Genomic DNA, 23330 nt, shown 5'->3' with positions numbered 1-23330 from the left:
ATTCCGCTTATATCTTTCAGGTGAATGTTTCCATGTCTTGTCACTTCTTCACAAATTTATTGTTTCTCTACCTAAAAGATACAAAGGCTGCCTGATTTGGTTACCTTTCTGAGTTTCATGCTGGGATTCAGTAAAGAGTCTGCCTGAAATGTGGGAGACCTGAGTTCGATCCCTGGGTCAGGAAGATCCCCTGGAGGAGGAAATGGCAACTGACTCCAGTATTCTTACCTGGAAAATCACATGGATGGAGGAAACTGGCAGGCTATAGACCATAGGGTTGCAGAGAGTTGGACACAACTGAACGACTTCATCTGAGTTTCATATCTTTGGGGTCCCCATATCTACAAAATTAAATTGGATTTTATCCTCTTTCTTGGTTTCATTTCATGTTCTAGATCAGCCAGAAGAACTGGAAAGTGTCAAGGAAAATTTTTCTACTCCAACAGTGGTGAACACACACATATACATTATTATCTTAAAAATAAATGTTATTGACTGGAATTGGAATTGGAATTGCCAATGAGATACTTTAATGTTTATCTACTGGAAGTTTTTCTTTACATACCTAAGTCTCCCTGAGTACTAAGTTCTACCAACCTCCAAGATGACATGCCACCCCACACCAAAATAAAGTGAAACACTTCAACATTAATATTAATGTCAAATACTTGTATATTTTTTAAACTTTCTGAATAAAATGAAGGAAATAAAAATAATAAGAGAATAACACTACTAATAAGGAAGGGTATAATACAGCAGAACATCAGTATGATAAAATTGTCTTACTTATGGAAACAAAGCTGTAAGCTCTTCTTTCTTTTTCCTGTGCAATACTCAAACACCACAAGCAAATAAAATGTAAAAATGATTGTAGCTACTAATTAGAGGTAAAGTTTCTCTCAATTAAAAAAATTCTGAAATCTTCAGGTTTCATCACAGATGAATAAAATCTAAAAAGTACCTTTCAAAGTATTTGAAAGAGCTAAATTTGGTTCATTGTAGATAAAGTTAATATTTCCTCTCTAAATTCTCTGCAATTGAAAGTTCCTGATCACAGAGAAAGGAGCCAAAGCAGAGGGTGTAATGAGTGTTGACATTGGGCAGCATCTCATCTACCAAGCTGTCAGTTTTAATTAGTAGATATTTTTTTGCCATTTCATGAAAACAATTCCTCTCCTTAGCTTATTACTGGAGAAATCCTAGATAATACAATATAAAACTTTATTTAAAATGTAAATTGTCTAGTAGAACACAATTTCCACACCAAGACAATGGGCAAGATAAATATGAATGTTTTCTGAGGCCTTCTCAAATAAATAAACCAAACGAGTTTTGTCTTGAACCTGTGCTTTGAGACCTCTCTTTCTTTTTGAAAACTATCACACACACACACACACACACACACACACACAGAGTCAGTCACTCACTTACTCACTCTTATATTACTGGATAAGAATATCCAGAACTTGAGAGAAGCAAAAAGGTATCTTTGATTTTCACTTCTCTACAAGGAGTTAGCAAGAAACTAGACTTACTTTTATAGCCAATTGTGCTGGATTGAACCATGTATATAATGAATGATTCAGATTGTTTGGGGGTTTGGCTGGTGTTTTAGGATATTCTGTATTTCAGTGCTAGTTAACAGTCCAGCCCTAGGAAGAGGTTTCCACTTTTGATGGAGCTAAATTCTGACTTATGGAACAATCCATCACAACACCTTCTTCGATTCCACTGGGACGAGTAATGTTCCAAGTTAGCAAGGAATCAGCTGCTGAGATGGCATTACCTCATAACCCTCTCAGCCTGATAGATTTGGTTTAAGAAGAAAAAGTTATTTCCATGAGGTTTCTTATGGAGTAAAGAAATCAAGCATTCATTATATATATCCACTGCGATGGCCCTTCAGGCCACATTAATGCACAGGAAAAACCCTGACTATTCTGAAGTGGGTGATGACTAGCGTGGCTCCTGGGTTGTCTCCTGGGAGGGAGTCTAGTGCGTTTATTGTTTCTTTGCTATCTGGGCCAGTACTCATCCTACCATAGTCTTACCCAAATAAATGGCACAAGTTACCCATCCTCCTTTTCTCTCCAACCTAAAATTCTGACTTCCTGATCTATACTTTTTATGTTAGTGATGAAAGAACCAATTCACTTTCCTGATTGTTCAATGTTTACTAGAAAATATCCAATCTTGAACAGAGGGTCCTAGTCTAAATAAAAGTGGAACTGTTCAGAAGAACTCAAAATAATTTTTTACTTACATTCTATATCAACATTGTAGTTAACAAGACCTACTGGCAGCTAGAAAGACAACAATTGATGGGAATTCTCACACAATGGACTGCTGTCTTCAGTTCAATATTTCAATAGTTAAAATGGAGGGAAGAATGCAGTATAAGCTGCTCTTTCTTAATTGGTTACTGATTATTAATAATTTTGTTGTTAAAAGAGGAACAATATAAAGACAATTCTATTCCATTAACATTGAAATAAAGTGTATGAAACTTGATTCCAGCAGAGGTCGTTCAGTTCAGTTCAGTTCAGTCGCTCAGTCATGTCCGACTCTTTGCGACCCCATGAACCATAGCACGCCAGGCCTCTCTGTCCATCACCAACTTCCAGAGTCTACCCAAACCCATGTCCATTGAGTCAGTGATCCAACCATCTCATCCTCTGTCGTCCCCTTCTCCTCCTGCTCTCAATCTTTTCCGGCATTGAGGTCTTCTCACATGAGTCAGCTCTTCACATCAGGGGGCATCAGCATCAGCTTTAGCCTCAGTCCTTTCAATGAACACCGGGACTGATCTCCTTCAGGATGGACTGGTTGGATCTCCTTGCAGTCCAAGGGACTCTCAAGAGTCCTCTCCAACACCACAGTTCAAAAGCATCAGTTCTTCTACACTCAGCTTTCTTTATAGTCCAACTCTCACATCCATACATGACTACTGGAAAAACCATAGGCTTGACTAGATGGACCTTTGTTGGCAAAGTAATGTCTCTGCTTTTTAATATGCTGTCTAGGGTTGGTCATAACTTTGCTTCCAAGGAGTAAACGTCTTTTAATTTCATGGCTGCAATCACCATCTGCAGTGATTTTGGAGCCCAAAAACTTATTAAAGTAAGCCACTGTTTCCACTGTTTCCCCATCTATTTGCCATGAAGTGATGGGACTGGATGCCATGATCTTAGTCTTCTGAATGTTGAGCTTTAAGCCAACTTCTTCACTCTCCTCTTTCACTTTCATCAAGAGGCTTTTTAGTTCCTCTTCACTTTCTGCCATAAGGGTGGTGTCATCTGCATATCTGAGGTTATTGATATTTCTCCCAGCAGTCTTGATTCCAGCTTGTGCTTCTTCCAGCCCAGCGTTTCTCATGATGTACTCTGCATATAAGTTAAATAAGCAGGGTGATAATATACAACCTTGATATACTCCTTTCCTATTTGGAACCAGTCTGTTGTTCCATGTCCAGTTCTAACTGTTGCTTCCTGACCTGCATACAGATTTCTCAAGAGGCAAGTCAGGTGGTCTGGTATTCCCATCTCCTTCAGAATTTTCCACAGTTTATTGTGATCCACACAGTCAATGGCTTTGGCATAGTCAATAAAACAGAAGTAGATGTTTTTCTGGAACTCTCTTGCTTTTTTGATGATCCAGCAGATGTTGGCAATTTGATCTCTGGTTCCTCTCCCTTTTCTAAAACCAGCTTGAATATGTGGAAGTTCACGGTTCACCTATTGCTGATAAACAGAATATTTTAAAAGATCACTAAATATTCTTCCTTTCAGGGTCAGGGCAAATAATTTAAGTGTGCTTTGGTTCTTCTGTGAGAAATGAGCCTCTGTGAAACAATTGCTTTTCCTCAAAGACCCCATTCATTTTCTTTTTTATTTGCTTTGAGTGTATTTACATTGTTTGGGCTTCCCAGGTGGCTCAGTGGTAAAGAATCTGCCTGCCAAGCAGGAGACAGGAGATGCAGGTTTGATCTCTGGGTCAGAAAGAAGTAAATTGAGAAGCAAATGGCACCCCACTCCATTATTCTTGCTTAGAAATCTCATGGACAGAGGAGCCTGGCCAGTTACAGTCCATGGGGTCACAAAGAGTCAAACACGACTGAGCACACACACATTTACATTGCTTATCCACAAAGAGAGCCGTAGGCTCAGGAGATTCTGTCAATATCAAAGTTCTATAACCTGATGAGAGAGAGACCTGCCAGTGGCACACGTTAGAAATATAAAGAGATAGTTGATACTTCCTTAGAAATATCTGTGGATAGTTGACTCTACTGCGTTCATGGTGTATTGACCCCACAAAATGTAGGATCACTAGTGTTAGGCTGCTGAGCATGAATTTGTTCTCAGATTGATGTAGCCTGTCTAACAAATAGGCAGCAAAATAGTGCCTTGTATGAGACACTCTATCAGTGCGTGCCCTCTACTCAGGGACAGTTTCAAGGTTTATGAGACCTGAGGTCGGTACATCCCTTTTATCAAAATCTTGTTGTACACAGGCCTTCTAACTCAGAGATTCTTCAAACCCAGACTTCCCTGGAACCTGTGCACGTTAATCTAGAACCGCAGGGCACATATCAAACATTGATATTTTCCCATGTGCTCTGGGTAGTTCTAATGTCAGGAAAAGTTGAGAACACTTGCCCTGAATGATGCCCATGGAAGAAGAACAACTAGGCAAAGCGCACTCTGAGCTCGGGGTCACATGGCCTGACTCCAGTGCTCAGCTGTGTCTGGGCAGAGGAGCCCTCCAGACACTGAAGGCAACAGAAGCACCCAGCTTTCCAGGTTCCACAGCAAAGACAGGCAGTAACAGGAATGGTAGGCACCAGCCTAGCTTTAGAGATGTTGGAGGACAGCACCCTTGGCATGTCCATCTAGGTTCTGGACATAAATGAGTCCCAGGAGCAGTGACCATGGTGAGATGTCTCACATAGCAAACCAGATAGCAGGAGCTCCCCATCAGGGGAGGGAAAAAAGGCAAATGTCCTACCTGTGAATACATGTGAAACATGCCCTGGAGAAACCAAAAAATGACTGAAGGAAGAGCTAGAGGGCTCGAAATAATGAGCAGGAAGAAGAAACATAAAGTTTGTTTGTTATGACTAATTATGGTTCTGTTTTCCCCCGGGCTGAAGGGTTTTATAAATATGTGGGTAATCTATCCAAATACAAGTTTTAAAATAATAAACAAACCTTGCCCAGTGCCTGATTAGGCAGATAATGAAAGTCTAATACCATATGGCTTTACTTGGGCAATACATTTGTGCTAACCCAGTTTTCCCTTGTGGGGAAAAAAAAAAGTTATGTAGATGTAGGAAGCAGCACATCATTTGGTTAAAATTACATGGTCTGAAATGAAACTATCTAGATCTAAACTCTGACTCTCCAAGTAATTAGCTGTGTAAACTCAGTACTCAGGTTGTTTTCATTGTGGAATTGTGGAAATTAACTGAGATAGTACATTTAAGGTATTAAGTTAGTACCTGATATATAGCAAATTTTCAATGAATGATTAGATTTTTTTTTCCCTTCCTTTGATATAATTCAGTGAACAAAGACTGATTTGGAATCTTAATTGATATTTTAATTTGCTGAGTTTTGTCATATTTCTAAAGCATACATTATGAAATATAGATTCTAAACTGAGTTTTTTTTTAATTGGTTATGATAATAAACTGTGCATCTTTAATTTATCAAGACATATTTTCAACTAATATTAAAGTGCTTTACAATGTCAGAACTTTATTTATTTTTATTTTCTTGGCTATGCTGCAGAGCATGTGGGATCATAGTTTCCAGATCAGGGATGGAACTCATGCCCCCTGCAGTGGAAGCACCATCTCAACCCCTGGACCGCCATGGAAGTCCAGCAATGTCAGAACTTTATAACAGCATGACTTCACTTCCCTTTCTTCCTGTCTTTTGTGTTCTTGTTGTCTTTTTTTTTTTTGTAACACTGAAAAACCATTCACGTTTATTAATTAAGATACATTAATTTTACACAGATGGAATAAAACCTTTTACAATTGTTGTTTGATCCTTGATTAAAATACAGATTACAAGCTTCTGAAAACTTTCCTGTTTCTCTGATGAAATGATCTGAGAATGTGATTTATATGGTTTACAAAATGGAGGCTAATTTAGTAAACATGGATGGACATTCATTATATTAATATAACTTTTCCAGAGTTTTCTATACTTACATCAGAGAGGTGTCCTTACTTCAAGCCTGCCAGATAATATGCATGATTTCTCTATGTTGCTGTTATAAAAATACCTTAGATTTTCATGAACTATCCTTGTTTTATGCTTAAAAAGCAACTGACATAATTATTGAAAACTTAGAGCAAACTTCTGTCTTACTTTGAACTATTCCCTGAACACTTACATCATGGTGACCACAGAGGTCTTGACATCAGTGACAAATACCTCCATTCAGAGGTTTAGTGTGTATATAACATGACTGTGTTCTTAATCTTATAAATTGGAGAATAAATATAAATGATTCCCACTTAATATAGAAGGGCTTCTCTTACCATTGGCAACAACCATCAAAAACATAGGTTCATATATACAGTAGAAACAAATCACAGCGTGTAGTAATTTGAGAGTTGAATTACATTCGTTTTGGTTCCTTAATAATCTCAAATAACGTTAACATAAAGAAGGATACATTCATAATAATTATACCTCTGCAAATATCCACCCCATCATCTTGTGATCCATACTAATATATCAATTTTTTATGTGTTTTATTTATGGAATACTTGCTACAGTGTTTCTGCTTAGAGAAATTGAACAAAAGAGGTACTAATGACATGCTTTCCAGTATGAATTCTCTGGTACTGAGTTACTTTTTGTTCTTGTTGTCTTATATTTTACTTTCAGTGTAATAAACCTCACAATATAATTACATATATTTTAACTTAAGAAATAGTCTTTTAAATGTATATGTGTATATATTCTGAATGCATATATACTGATTAGATCTATAGATATTTTCTGCTTTGGTTTTACTGATTTTCTAGTATCCATCGGCTGACACCTTTCATAAATCTTGGACAATCCTTGGCTGCTATATCTTTAAACCTTTGTTTTGTCCTTTTGTCGGTTTCTTTTCCTCTGTGCCTCCAATTGCCCATCTTTTATACTGCTTGATGTTGGCTCAAGGATCTTGACACTCCATGTCTTTCATTCATTTTTTTCTTTGAAATTAGTTTGTGAAATTACTATTGACTTCTTTTCAAGTTCATTGAATCTTTTTTCCAGTCTTCTGATATCCCTTTAAGTGAGTTAAATTTTTGATTCGAAAATTGTACCTTTCAGTCTAGCAAATGATTTTTTATAGTTTTCTTTCTCTGCTGGGATTCTCATTTATTCTTTGCTGTAACATACAGTGTGTAGAACTTTTCTATCTCCCTAAACTCTCTTTTTGCCCTATTGTAGTTGATCCTGTCACTCAGTACTAGGCTACAGGTAACTATTGCTCTGCTTTCTTTTGCCACAGTTTGTCTCTGCTTTAATTTCACATAGATTTAGATTCATTCTGTAGTGTTTTATATTTGACTTCTTTCATTTATCATACTGTTTTTGAGATTCATTCATGGTGTCGTCTGTGTTAGTATTTCATCTCTTTATATGGTGGTGAGATATTCCATTGTGTGGATATATCATAATTTTTTATCCATTCACCAGTGGCTGGACATTTGGATTGCTTCCGGTTTGGGGCATTAATGACAATACTTCTATGAACACCTGTGTATACAGTTTTGTGTGGATACATTGTATACATTTAGGTTTTCACATCTCATAAGTAAGTATGTAAAAATAGGGATTCTGGGTCTGTTTTTCTAAAGTAGCATTCCAACCAGCAAAATATATGATTACCAGTTGTTGCTCATTAACATTTAACCTAGTAGGTCTTCATTATTATAGTGGATGGGTAGATATATCAAATTGGTATCTTAACAGGCATTTTCCTAATGATTAATGATATTGAATGCTTTTTCTTATGCTTATTAATCATTCATATATTTACTTTCATGACATATCTATTCAATTTTTCTGTCCATTTTTAATTGAGGTGTTTTTCTTCCTACAATTGAACTGAATTATAGTTCTTTATACACTCTGGACACAAGCCATTTGTCATATGTATATTTTGCAAATATTTTCTTTCAGTGGCTTGGACTTTGACTTTCTTAACTGTGCTTTTCAAAGAGCTAAATTTTAAAATTTTGATTTAATTTTTAAAGTTTCACATTATTGAGGTGAAATTACCTACAGACAGTAAAATATGCTTTTTAGGCATAAGTTCAATGAATTTTTACAAACATACATTTGTGTAGTTGTCACTACAATGAAGATGTAGCATATTCCTCAGACTGTCATAATTCAAGTCTTTGATAAAAACCAGTCCTTATGACATTAGTGAAGTGTGATGCCTGTCTGCCAAATTCAAGTACATTCAGTTCCATTTCAAACAGTATTATCATTTAGACAATATCTGGTTATGGAATATATGATTCCTGAAATGAACTAAAAACCTTACCTAAATTTATAATTAATTTCAAGAATAATGTTTTTGTTGTTCAGTCGTTCCATCGTGTCTGACTCTTTGTGACCCCCATGGACTGCAGCACACCAGGCTTCCCTGTCTTTCACCATTTCCTGGAGCTTGCTTAAACTCATGTCCATTGAGTTGGTGATGCCAGCCAACCATCTCGTCCTCTGTCATCCCCTTCTTCTCCTATGTTCAAGTTCCCCAGCATCAGGGTCTTTTCTAATGAGTTGGCTCTTTGCATCTGGTGGCCAAAGTATTGGAGCTTCAGCTTCAGCATCAGTCCTTCCAGTGAATATTCAGGACTGATTTCCTTTAGGATGGACTGGTTTGATCTCCTTGCAGTCCAAGGGACTCTCAAGAGTCTTTCCCAACATCACAGTTCAAAAGCATCAATTCTTCAGTGCTCAGCTTTCTTTATAGTTCAACTCTAACATCCATACATGACTATTGGAAAAACCATAGCTTTGACTAGACAGACCTTTGTCAGCAAAGTAATATCTCTGCTTTTCAATATGCTGTCTAAGTTTGTCATAGCTTTTCTTCCAAGGAGCAAGCATCTTTTAAATTCATGGCTTCAGTCACCATCTGCAGTGATTTTGGAGCCCAAGAAAATAAAGTTTGCCACTGTTTCCATTGTTTCCCCATCTATTTGCCACAAAATGATGGGACTGGATGCCATGATCTTCATTTTTTGAATGTCGAGTTTTAAGCCCGCTTTTTCACTCTCCTCTTTCACCTTCATGAGGAGACTCTTTAGTTCCTCTTTTCTTTCTGCCATTAGGGTGGGTGTCATCTGCATATCTGAGGTTATTGATATTTCTCCCAGAAATCTTGATTCCAGCTTGTGCTTCATCCAGCCTGGCATTTCTCATGATGTACTCTCCATATAAGTTAAATAAGCAGGGTGACAATATATAGCGTTGACATACTCCTTTCCCCATTTTGAACTAGTCAGTTCCATGTCCAGTTCTAACTGTTGCTTCTTGACCTGCATGCAGGTTTTGCAGGAGGCAGGTAAGGTGCTCTGGTATTACCATCTTTTTAAGAATTTTCCACAGTTTTTTGTGACCCGCACACTCAAAGGCTTTAGTGTAGGCAAAAAAGCAGAAGTAGATGTTTTTCTGGAATTCTCTTGCTTTTTCTATGATCCAGCAGATGCTGGCAATTTGATCTCTGGTTCCTCTGCCTTTTCTAAATCCAGCTTGAACATATGGAAGTTCATGTAGTGTTGAAGCCTAGCTTGGAGAATTTTGAAATGCTCATTCCAGCTGAGCTATTTCAAATCTTAAAAGATGATACTGTCAAAGTGCTGCAGTCAATATACTCGCAAATTTGGAAAACTCAGCAGTGGCCAGAGGACTGGAAAAGGTTAGTTTTCATTCCAATTCCAAAGAAGGGCAATGCCAAAGAATGTTCAAACTACAACACAATTGTACTCTTTTCACATGTGAGCCAAGTAAAGCTCAAAATTCAAGAAGTAAGTCGGCACTCTTTTCAAAATATTATTGGTATTTCTATGGTCATTGGGGAAATGTTCTTCAACAACGAATGTCAGTTAAAATTTTAAATAGTAATCCACTTTAAAGAGTGCATTTTCAAGATATGCTATTGATTAAAACTTAGGTGGATATTTTTTTATGAAGCTAACATTGAACTTATTGTAATTGTAGTTATAAAAATTTCAATAACAAATGAAACAATAAGTATATTGCTTCATTCATTATTGTAGTTTAGACTTTAAAATATGTGTTAGTCCTTTCACCATATCTGAATAAAACGTCTCTTTCCAGAATGTGGATTATTTATTCCACAGAAAGAGATGGTGTTTTTATCCTTTCTGATACTATATTTGATAAATTCATCTTCAGCTGTCAACACCTATGTCAGTGTGATAAAGCATTTTGAGAGGAAATCATATATTTAATAACTTATCAAGTCAGAGAAATTCTAAAGGACATTATCTTATTTTCAAAAGTCAATGTCACCAAAAGACAAATATTTATGTGTTTTAAACTGAAGTCTTGTTTTGTTTGTCTCTCAGCTAAAATGCAAGCAAGAATAAAGAAATGATTATTTCAATGATGCAAAAGGGAAATGTAAGGAACTAAGCTATAAAAATCATAAATATGGGTTGGAAAATAATGTCAAATTTTGACATCACACAAAGATACACGTAATTCCTGAGGTAGTCTGATTTATAGTTTTGCTGAATATATATGGTTATTGATAATAATTACTGAGGAAATATTTTCACTTTCTATACCTGAGATGTTCTTTAAAAAGTCTGCAGACTTTCACTTATTGAAAGTTTTAGAGTTCAATCTATTAAGCTATGTCACTTACCAGATAAAATGAAACTCAAAGCTTAAACAACTTCCCCATGATTACATAATTATTTAGAAATAGCTGGTCATAGACTTCTGACTCCAATTTCATTAAACTTGATTGTTTTACTTCTTTTTCTCAAGTGCATTTAATTTTGTTCTTTCTAAGTAGTCTCTTATTTATATTTGATGCTTTTGGATTTCCCTCATTTAAGAAACAAATTATACTTTTCCAAGGGTCAAACTCTCTATTTCCTTAGGGATGTAGTGTCTAGAGTTTGTTAAAATATAAACTTTGCTGTGAAACTAACCTGAGTTAGCATCAAGGCCCCATCAGTGACTATCATTGTGATTTAGGGAAATTATTTAACCTTCATAAGCTTTAGGTTATCCAAACATAATCTGTCAAACTATTAGTTTTATTTTTATGGTAAACTGTAAAAGTGTGAGAGCTACTATTTCATCACTAAATCAGTAAGCATAATATAAACTCTTGATATTAATATTTATGAAGATGAGTTTTAGATATTTTGCTGAAAAAGCCAAAAAATCAAATAATTGGCTTTTAGATAATGTGATTCAATACTGGTTTTTGAAAACATGTATGGTTGCTATGATAAAATTTAAAATCAAAGCAATAAATCTGCACCTTCCTGGAGGAGTTAGTATTTATTGAAGAAGATGGTTAAATGAAGATAGAAGATAGCAGTATGGTGTTGAGATTCAGGAGTAGAAAATATGATTATTTGAGAAGTACTGATTTACAAATGGTTCATGGAGGAGGGAAGTGAAAGAGCAAAAGTACAATTTGCCAACATGAAGGAAGAAGGACATTCTACATAGGAAGAATAGCAAGTGAACTGGCTCAGAGCTTTGATTAGGAAAACCAGATGTAGTTTCTGAGTGTAGGATCTCTCACACAAAATCACTTCTAAAATTCATTTTTTCCTTATTTCCAAAAATTATTTAAAACAGTAAATGCTGAAAAAAATGCAGATATTATAAAGCAACATAAAAATAAGAATAAAGTGACATAAAAGAGAGTCAAGAGGAGGGTCCCTTAACTATATTTACTACTAAGAGAAACATTTTTGAACAAATATTACTGTGATGAGAAGCTTTATTGTGGCTCCTGGAGAAACATTAGAACTTTCTCCAGCCTGAGTTTAACATCCTTATTCTTCACTTCTTTCTCCCTTATTCTATTGCTAAGTAAATGTTAAGTCAGTAATAATTTGTCATTCATATATTAACATGGTGCTGGAACTCAGAATACTGAGCAAATAGAAAACATGGTTATCATCTTCATGATGATCAACGTCAAATTGCAGTTCAAGACTATTGTATTGTTTATGTGGTAATTTACCTCCAAATACTTCATTTGACTCATGTGATAAGTGGGTGAGTTGTTGTTGTTGTTTAGTTGCTAAGTTGTGCCTGACTCTTTGCTTCCCTATGGACGATGGCTCACCAGGCAAATCTGTCCATGGGATTTCCCAGGCAAGAATACCAGAGTGGGTTGCCCTTTCCTGCTCTAGAGGATCTTCCCGACCCAGGCATCTAACCCACATCTCCTGCACTGGCCGGTTGAGTCTTTACTGCTGAACCAGCAAGGAAGCCCAAGTGAGTAAGTATTTTAACTTTAATGTGTAACCTTTTATCAGTTGTAGTATATATTACTATAGCATCTGGAAGACCTTGATTAGAAATTCTTACTGATCGTCTTTGCATATATTCTTTAAATAGTATAGAAACCTACTCCAAAAGATTCACTAATTAGCATCATAATGTTAGAAATACTTTTCCATTGGTGAAATGAGTGAAGTTCAAGACACTTTGGGCTTCCCTGGTGGCTCAGATGGTAAAGGGTCTGCCTGTAATGCGGGAGACGCGGGTTCGATCCCTGGGTCGGGAAGATCCCCTGGAGAAGGAAATGGCAACCCACTCCAGTACTCTTGCTTGGAAAATCCCATGGACGGAGGAGGCTGTAGGCTAGACTCCATGGGGTCGCAAAGAGTCGGACATGACTGAGCAACTTTACTTTCTTTCACTTTCAAAATATGTGATCGCGGAAAACAGTGATAGAGGTGCTGTAACTTTTCGTGATCCATATATAAGAGTCCATTAAGCCTAGCTGCTTACCACTTACGGTGTGTAGTGTTGCAGATCTTAGAGATTTATTCAGTAGTGTATATACTGTATTTTGTTTGTTGTCCCAAAAGAAGTTGGTTAATCTGGCAATGTGTTATTGTATGTGCCTTGGAATGAGGACCTCCTGTGGTATGCTTGTTGGATTCCATATGGATAGAGATTACTTAGCACCTGAGCATAGAATGATAGGTTGTATGACTGTTTTGTGTCTTCTTGCTAGTAAATGTTCATAAGTTTGTCTGACTTTGTTCTGACCCTTACTTTCATTGTAATACCACAGAAAGATTATTGGGGAAGGAGATGCATAGATTCCTGTTGCTTGTAATCTCATCACAAGAGGCCACTGATATTTACAATAAAGAACTTGATATTACTGCTTGCCAAATTGGTTGATAAAAGTGCATAGCAGAGAGCCAAATAAATAAATAAATAAATCATCTTAAAAAAAAAAATACAAGATACATTCAGCATTTTTCTAAACCCTGAGCATCTAGCCCCTCTGTTAATGAGCTGACTTTTTATGCCTTCTGCCATAAATGCATGGGACATCAACTACAAAAAACTATACCATATACTTACTCTTTAGCATATTTTAATAAAACCAAAACTATGGAGCTGAAAGAGAATTTTATACTTTAAAAATATAGATGTACTAAGATCTTTTAAGGGAAATGAAGATCAAGATTCTGACTTGGAAAATTCTGACATTTTCTTTTAAGGGATAATAACACACTAGTAAAGTAATGCTCAAAATTCTCCAAGCCAGGCTTCAGCAATACATGAAGCGTGAACTTCCAGATGTTCAAGCTGGTTTTAGAAAAGGCAGAGGAATCAGAGATCAAATTGCCAACATCTACTGGATCATTGAAAAAGCAAGATATTTCCTCTGGAGGAATCAACCTGCCTGACTTCAGACTCTACTACAAAGCCACAATCATCAAGACAGTATGGTACTGGCACAAAGACAGAAATATAGATCAATGGAACAAAATAGAAAGCCCGGAGATAAATCCACGAACCTATGGACACCTTATCTAAGACAAAGGAGGCAAGGATATACAATGGAAAAAGGACAACCTCTTTAACAAGTGGTGCTGGGAAAACTGGCCAACCACTTGCAAAAGAATGAAACTAGAACACTTTCTAACACCATACACAAAAATAAACTCAAAATGGATTAAAGATCTAAATGTAAGACCAGAAACTATAAAACTCCTAGAGGAGAACATAGGCAAAACACTCTCTGACATAAATCATAGCAGGATCCTCTATGACCCACCTCCCAGAATATTGGAAATAAAAGCAAAAATAAACAAATGGGACCTAATGACACTTAAAAGCTTTTGCACAACAAAGGAAACTATAAGCAAGGTGAAAAGACAGCCCTCAGATTAGGAGAAAATAATAGCAAATGAAGCAACAGACAAAGGATTAATCTCAAAAATATACAAGCAACTCCTGCAGCTCAATTCCAGAAAAATAAATGACCCCATCAAAAAATGGGCCAAAGAACTAAACAGACATTTCTCCAAAGAAGACATACAGATGGCTAACAAACACATGAAAAGATGCTCAACATCACTCATTATCAGAGAAATGCAAATCAAAACCTCAATGAAGTACCATTACACGCCAATCAGGATGGCTGCTATCCAAAAATCTACAAGCAATAAAGGCTGGAGAGGGTGTGGAGAAAAGGGAACCCTCTTACACTGTTGGTGGGAATGCAAACTAGTATAGCCGCTATGGAGAACAGTGTGGAGATTCCTTAAAAAACTGGAAATAGAACTGCCATATGACCCAGCAATCCCACTTCTGGGCATACACACTGAGGAAACCAGATCTGAAAGAGACACATGCACCCCAATGTTCATCGCAGCACTGTTTATAATAGCCAGGACATGGAAGCAACCTAGATGTCCATCAGCAGATGAATGGATAAGGAAGCTGTGGTACATATACACCATGGAATATTACTCAGCCATTAAAAAGAATTTATTTGAATCAGTGCTAATGAGATGGATGAAACTGGAGCCCATTATACAGAGTGAAGTAAGCCAGAAAGATAAAGAACATTACAGCATACTAACACATATATATGGAATTTAGAAAGATGGTAATGATAACCCTATATGCAAATCAGAAAAAGAGACACAGAAGTACAGAACAGACTTTTGGACTCTGTGGGAGAAGGCGAGGGTGGGATGTTTCGAGAGAACAGCATCTAAACATGTATATGATCTATGGTGAAACAGATCACCAGCCCAGGTTGGTTGCATGAGACAAGTGCTCTGGCCTGGTGCACTGGGAAGACCCAGAGGAATCGGGTAGAGAGGGAGGTGGGAGGGGGGATCGGGATGGGGAATACATGTAACTCCATGGCTGATTCATGTCAATGTATGACAAAAACCACTACAATATTGTAAAGTAATTAGCCTCCAACTAATAAAAATAAATGAAAAAAAAAAAACATAAAATAAAAAAAAAGAAAAAGCAAGATAGTTCCAGAAAAACATCTATTTCTGCTTTATTGACTACACCAAAGCCTTTGACTGTGTGGATCACAATAAACTGTGGAAAATTCTGAAAGAGATGGGAATACCAGACTACCTGACCTGCCTCTTGAGAAACCTGTATGCAGGTCAGGAAGCAACAGTTAGAACTGGACCTGGAACAACAGACTGGTTCCAAATAGGAAAAGGAGTACGTCAAGGCTCTATATTGTCACCCTGCTTATTTAACTTATATGCAGAGTACATCATGAGAAACGCTGGACTGGAGGAAGTACAAGCTGGAATTAAGATTGCTGGGAGAAATATCAATAACTTCAGATATGCAGATGACACCACCCTTATGGCAGAGAGTGAAGAAGAACTAAAAAGCCTCTTGATGAAAGTGAAAGAAGAGAGTGAAAAGTTTGGCTTAAAACTCAACATTCAGAAAACTAAGATCATGGCATCTGGGCCCATCACTTCATGGCAAATAGATGGGGAAACAGTGGAAGCAGTGGCTGACTTTGTTTTTCTGGGCTCCAAAATCACTGCAGATTGTGACTGCAGCCATGAAATTAAAAGACGCTTACTCCTTGGAAAGAAAGTTATGACCAACTTAGACAGCATGTTATAAAGCAGAGACATTACTTTGCCAACAAAGGTCCATCTAGTCAAGGACAGGGTTTTTCCAGTAGTCATGTATGGATGTGAGAGTTGGACTATAAAGAAAGCTGAGCACCGAAGAATTGATGCTTTTGAACTGTGGTGTTGGAGAAGACTCTTGAGAGTCCCTTGGACTGCAAGGAGATCCAACCAGTCCACCCTAAAGGAGATCAGTCCTGGGTGTTCATTGGAAGGACTGATGTTGAAGCTGAAACTCCAATAATTTGGCCACCTGATGAGAAGAGCTGACTCATTTGAAAAGACCCTGATGCTGAGAAAGATTGAGGGCAGGAGGAGAAGGGGACAACAGAGGAGGAGATGGTTGGATGGCATCACCGACCCAATGGACTTGAGTTTGATTAAACTCTGGGAGTTGGTGATGGACAGGGAGGCGTGGTGTGCTGCAGTTCATGGGGTTGCAAAGAGTCAGACACGACTGAGCAACTGAACTGAACTGAAGTGAACAGAAATGCAAGCAGAAGACACGAGGATTTCTAAGATGAGAAACCAGTGTGTTTTGACTCTTAAGATGAAGACTAAACAGATCATTTCCCTTCCATTCCTTTGTTTAACTGAAAGTTTCATCTCCTCTGCACGAAAGAAATAACATTAAACAACTTATTTGGAATTGAGGTACAAGGACTATTTGAAATGACTATGAATGGGACAAGGATCTCTCCAGAAAGAGCCCCTTCTCCTTTGAGTTCCTATTGTCTGTTTTGAGAAAATGATGGTTTTTTGTACTTTTATATATGACCAGTATTTCTTGGGCCCCAAAGTGCACTCAATACCCAAATATAATCTTAATACCAATGAGTGGAAGCCAGAGAGAAACTGGCTGTCACCCAGCTGCATTATCTATTTCCAAGAAGTCATCCTTTGAGGAAAGAGCAAACAAGACATTTTTAAATTAAAAACTGGGATGAAAAGTTGTTCTTTTCACTTTTGGTTGAATGAGCTGTGACCTTTATAGTGTGTTATCTAAAGATATGGCGTCATGATTCACATACTGTAGTCTTAATAGCACATCCCCTTGACTCTATTTCCTAGCTTTTTAATGAAGACTGAAAATGCCTTTTCATCTTCCCCTTGTTCTGTTTACAAAGACACAATATTTTAGTTGTTGGAAACCTGAAATCTTATAATATCTATCTTTTCCAGTGTAAGCCTTATGTAATGCAATTAGAAGCTTAAAAAAATAATGTATCAAATGAGATACAAGTATGGCAATAAGCTAAAAGAGAGAGGATCTGTAATGTTACTTCTCGATTAGTCCAGGATCATGGGACAAATTTAAAATGCCTTTTGATATCTCTGGTACTTTTCATGCATAAATCATCAATAAATAAATAATAGTTGAATATTAATTATGTGCCCGTTTCTCTTCTATATAATTTAATAATGGGAAACAAAGAATAAGAAATAGTCTGTGCATCCTCCTCAGGCATTTCTGACCTATAGGAATTTACTCCTTTTTATTACTGGTTCTCTTTTTAGAGCACTTATTTATGTAGTCCAACAGTTCCCAAGTCTTCCAGGATTCTGGCGTCTCCCTATCTCTCTGTGTCCAAACGACGTAACTCACACTTCATGCTGTATAAAAATGGAAAGCACAAAGCCTTTGTCTATTTTTTCCCCAAGATTCTAAAGATGGCACCTACCCTTTTGGGGTGGTTTTCCATCACTTCTTGTCTTGAATTTCTCTTCCTAACTCAGTTATTAATTCCTGTCATGATAGCTACCTTCCTACATTGCTGTCCCACTTTGCTTTTGAGAGAGCTAATTCCTAGGCAGGTTGATAAGAAGTCCATGGTCCCCAAGGAGGAGAAAGGGGTCTGGGGCTCTTGAGGAGGAGATAGGCATCTGGAGTTCTCAAGGAGGAGAAAAAGACAATTTTTTTTTTCTTTAAGCACAGAGCTGATGATTACACAACAAAACAACTCAGCTTAAACTCTGTACTAAGGATTATATAACAACAATACATCCTACTTGAGGACAGGTTCTCCTTGAAAAACCATCTTACTAATCCTATTATCTTAAAATGTATATTGTGGGAGTGGGTCTGGTAAGACCTTTACAACCTTGAGGCATTCTTTTGATTTATTGTTAATAACCAGTTGAAAAGTATATAGCTCACTTGCTAAGACTAGCAATGGGGGCACTGTTCATTCCCCTTCTGATGTCTATGTCAGAAGCTTTCTCTGTCCCTTTTTCACTTTAATAAAACTCTGCTACACAAAAGCTCTTGCGTGATTAAGCCTGGTCCCTGGTCCCAAAGCTAAATCTTCTTTTTCGGAGATCACAAATTCGACATCGTTCACCGTAAGCTATCACTTTGTTCTTCAAGTGGCCTCTTTAGCTTCATGACTTAGAATACCGCTGACACAGGATTATTGTGTTAGAATCTTTGGCCAAAAGTTTGTAGATAATGCAAAGATTTAGACAAAAATTTTAAAAAGTGAAAACAGTATTAAATATCCTGAATTTTGCTATTCAGTTCCTCTCTGGAAAATCAGTTTTCTTTTTTAAGACCTGACTGCTATCCTATTACCGGAACTTCTTTTTTCATCCCAGTCTCTTTTCTCACTCTCAACTTTACTCACACATTTTATTCTTCAAATCCCAAAGCAACAAAAACTTCCTTCCTGAGCTCCCATTATTCAAATTACAAGTCTGTTTTATTTTCACCAAATAAATAATTTAACTCTTTTTTCCCCCAATTCATTCTCTTATGAATGAATTTGTTCCAGGATTTTACTCTCAAGCAGAATGTCCTTAAGAAGGCCTTTCCAAACTAAAAGCATTATTTACTGAAATGAGAAAAGGGAGTAGGTTCTATTTTTTTTTTTAAATGATGCCAGTTTAAAAATCTCCTACCATAGTCACATAATTATAAATTGAAAACTGTTTATATATATATCATTTACTAAGTTCTTACAAGAGGACTGTGGATGAGATAATTATAACACTTATGCTGGCAAATGTGTAGAGGCTGTCCACATTTATCCCTAGTCTCTTCTAGAGTCTATGGTGTAAAGAGTAAAGTCCAATAACTACATTTTCTTAACAGAAAGATTGTGCCAGTTGGAAAGTAGATGATTTGGAAAGTAGAAGGGAGGTAGCAGTCATTTTTCTTCCAACATTGGTGGGTTTTGGCAGACATGGGTTTTATGTAGCAATGAAACACCCCTTTCCCCTGGTTTTGGGCACCGTGGAGAAGTGGTTTCCTAAAGTTCTCTGATATCTGGATATTTGTACCAGTTTCCTAGTCTTTGAATTGCTTCTCTGAGCATTTCTTAAAAGTTTAGCAACTTCCTAGTTCTCAACAAAAATCTGTACGTATTTAATTTCTACATTCAGACCTATACCAGTTAACTATTTCTTCACAAATGCTGCTTAATATAGTCATCCCAAAATCCAGGACTTAAAACAGCAATCACCTATTCTCATGCATCTGCCATTTTTCAGGGTTGGCTGACCTAATCTGTGTGTAGCTAAGTGGCATGGCTCTGCTTCAAGCTGTCTGTCCAGCTGGACTAGGTTTGGGCAGCTCCATACCACATAAGTTAAGTCTTGGCTCTAGGTGGAATAGCCAGCTGCTACCCAACTAGACAGCAAGTCTTCTTATGGCAGTAACAGAAGTAAAAGGTGCAAACAGAAACGTGAAAGGGCTCTTAAATCCTTGGCTCAGAACTGGTACCTTGTTACTTTTGTCTATAAACCACTGGCCAATGGAACTTACATGGCCAAGCTCAAAGCCCAAAGTGGTAGAGCACACTTGTAGAGAGCTGGACCATAAAGAAGGCTGAGAGCCAAAGAATTGATGCTTTTGAACTGTGGTGCTGGAGAAGACTCTTGAGAGTCCCTTGGACTGCAAGGAGATCAAACCAGTCAAGCCTAAAGGAAATCAACCCTGAATATTCATTGGAAGGATTGATGCTGAAGCTGAATTTCCAACACTTTGGCCACCTGATATGAAGAGCTGACTCATTGGAAAAGATCCTGATGCTGGGAAAGATTGATGGCAGAAGAAGAGGGTGACAGAGGATGAGATGGTTGGATGGCATCACTGAGTCAATGAACATGAGTTTCAGCAAACTCTGGGAGATGGCGAGGGACAGGGAAGCCTGGTGTGCTGCAACCCATGGGGTCACAACGAGCCAGATACAACTTGAAGACTGAACAACAACTTGTGCAGAAATTATACCAATGGTATTAACCACAAGCATTAAAATAGTTAAAAAAACTTGTGAGTCTCTGCAGAATACATTCATGCAGGGCTTTGACAAGGTGAAGGATATGGTGAAACAGGAGAAAGAATACACAGGAGAGACGGTCAAATTGGCAAGGATAAGCTTGGTTTTTGGATTATAAACCACCAAGAGGTGTGTGAGATACCTTTATTTCAAAGAAACCAGTCTTATCTGAGCAAGAAAGGTCTTTTGCATGTTATTGGTCATATATTAATAGCCAAAACTAGGCTGTATGATCAAGTTCAATACAAGAAACTCAGTTAACATAACCAAAATCAGGTGTAAACCTCCAATAGGTGTATTATCCATAAAAAATACTGACAAGTTCATTCAGGCTTCCCTCTGATATATTTTGAACTCCGGCTCAGGACAGCACTAATCACTTGTTTGTATATTCTATTCAGGTTTCATTAAGAGTCAGTACCATGACTCCTAGGATCCCTGAAGAAAAGCAAAGGTTTACAATACACACACTCTGCTAATGACGAGATCATGACAAAGGTGCGGAGAATTGAAGCTTGTCATTCCATCTTCTACAAGCCTAGCTATACTTGGAAACATAGAGGTGAACTCTGATGAACACAGACCCAATATTTAAATGAAGACTGAAGAGACAGCTAACCTAGTTAGTAAGCTATACAATTGGAATTTGGCATAGGGTCTTCTGACTGTAAAAACAGTGCCCCTTTCCCTCTACCAAATATTTGAATCAGTGTGTGACTAAGATGTGGTTATGATCAAGAATCAGTGCAAATTGCTAAGTAAAACTATGAAATGGGTGGTTCGGCATTGGTGTCAACATCTCATGGAGTTTCCTTCCTGTAGCTTTATAACCACATGTCCATCTCTCTCCCTCGCGCTCTCTCTCTCTCTCTCTCTCTCACACACACACACACACGCACACACACACATGAGTCTTGGAGCCCTTTGGTATATTGTGGATACTAGCATATCTAGTCAGCTATCCTATAAAATCTGTGCTTTTCAAACTTTGCTGTAAGTATGAATCACTCGGTTATCAGATTAAAATGCAGGTTTTGATTCAAGGGGTCGGGGGTAGGCCTGAGCTTCTGCATTTCTAATATACTTCCAAGTACTGTGATGGTTCTATGCTCATGTACTAATCTTTAAGGATCAATATACTAGAATAACATTTCCCTACACCCCTTATCTCTTTCCCCTACTTTAAAACTTTGTGTCTCACTTTCCTTCCTGGTTCTTTTTGAGTAGTGACAATAGAAAATGTTTCAAAGGTCTCTCCTATGATAAATGAAAAAAACATTTTCTTGTAGATATTGCTTTATTTATAGCCCTTAAATATTCTCCAAGCATGCCAAGGAAGACTATATTTAGGGCTAGAGAGGACTCTGAGTGTCCTTCAGTTGTCACATCTGACAGCTCAAGATGTGGATAAGACTTACTTGGACTAGACTGTCTCTCTGCTCTTTATCTATAGGCAACTGAAAAAATCTCTTCCTAGTCTAGTAGTAGCAGAAGTAATTTCTTCTTTTGAGCCTGAGTTCTTGCCCCATTCTGACAAATTGGAATCTTTCTGTACATGTTCCCAGGTAGGAGTCTTGACTTTGAAGCTTAGTCCAAGAGTTCAGTTCAGTTCAGTCACTCAGTTATGTCTGAAGTCCAAGAGTTAGGTAGAGCCAAATAATCAGTCTTACCTCCAAGGTGGCATGGGTACCTGCCTGTTTCCTGGGCTCTGACTCCTGGTAATCATCGTCTGTCTGCCAGGGTAGCCCCTCTTCTCTCTTGCCAGGATTTACAAACATCGGTGGCTTGATTAGCCTATCATTGTGCATTCAGACTATGTTCTGATGTAAGCACCCAGTTCAGAATGCCTCATTGATTCCCTTTGGGCTACCCAGGTGCCTCAGTGGTAAAGAACCCGCCTGCCATTACAGGAGACACAGGAAAGGCAAGTTCGATTTCTGGGTTGGGAAGATGCCCTGGAGGAGGAAATGGCAACCTGCTTCAGTATTCTTGCCTGGAAAAGCCCTTAGACAGAGGAGCTATGGTCCATGGGGTTGCAAAGAGTTGGACACAACTGAGTGCAGCACCACATTCTAAGTACAAAGTCTAAGCTCCTCACCACTGTTTACTAAAACCTCCATGGCTTGCCTTCTACATGTCTAACCAGCTACCTCCCTCACTGTGACCTCCTCATTCTACTGGTCCTGATACAGTATACCCCCTACTGTGGTTGCTTGCCCACATTCACTCGTGCCGTGTTGTCTTCCAGGAATGCCTGTTTCCCTTCCTTTTACCTGTCCAGCCTCTTCTCACAATTTATCATCATTTCTCAGACTGTTTAGATGTCCCCAAAGTATCCTTTTCTTAGTTCTTGCATAGAAACTATCATACCTTGTAATAATGTTCTTCTTGTCAATATGTGTACTTGGAGACTGAACTATTTAATGGCAATGAAATGCTCTTTTATATCCTAATTTCCAGTACCTAGCAATTGTTATTTATTTTTTCAATGAATATTTATTGAGCAAATACAGTGTGGCTGAGCTAGGTCCACGAAATACACAATGAACAAGATGCTCAAGGAACATCGTCTAGCAGATGAGATAGGCCATAAACAGATAATTAGGGTATCAGTTGAGAAGTAAAGGAGAGCTGCTATTGAACTATAGAAGCAAAGGTGTGAATTGCCTCCTAGGTTCTGAAGGGTGTCAGGAGTCGTCTGGCAGGCATATAGGGAGAGCTTAAGAAAATAATATACTTGTGAGTTGAATGAAGCACTGAATGAATTATTAGATGAATGAATGGATGAAGATACACTTTTACCTTTTGTAATAATTTTTTTTTCTGAAGCTAGGCTTCAGAAAATAAGAAATTCAATTCATGGG

Source organism: Cervus elaphus, chromosome 8 (genome assembly GCF_910594005.1).
Source record: "Cervus elaphus chromosome 8, mCerEla1.1, whole genome shotgun sequence".
Taxonomy (NCBI): domain Eukaryota; kingdom Metazoa; phylum Chordata; class Mammalia; order Artiodactyla; family Cervidae; genus Cervus; species Cervus elaphus.
Note: the sequence above shows the minus strand (reverse complement) of the source record.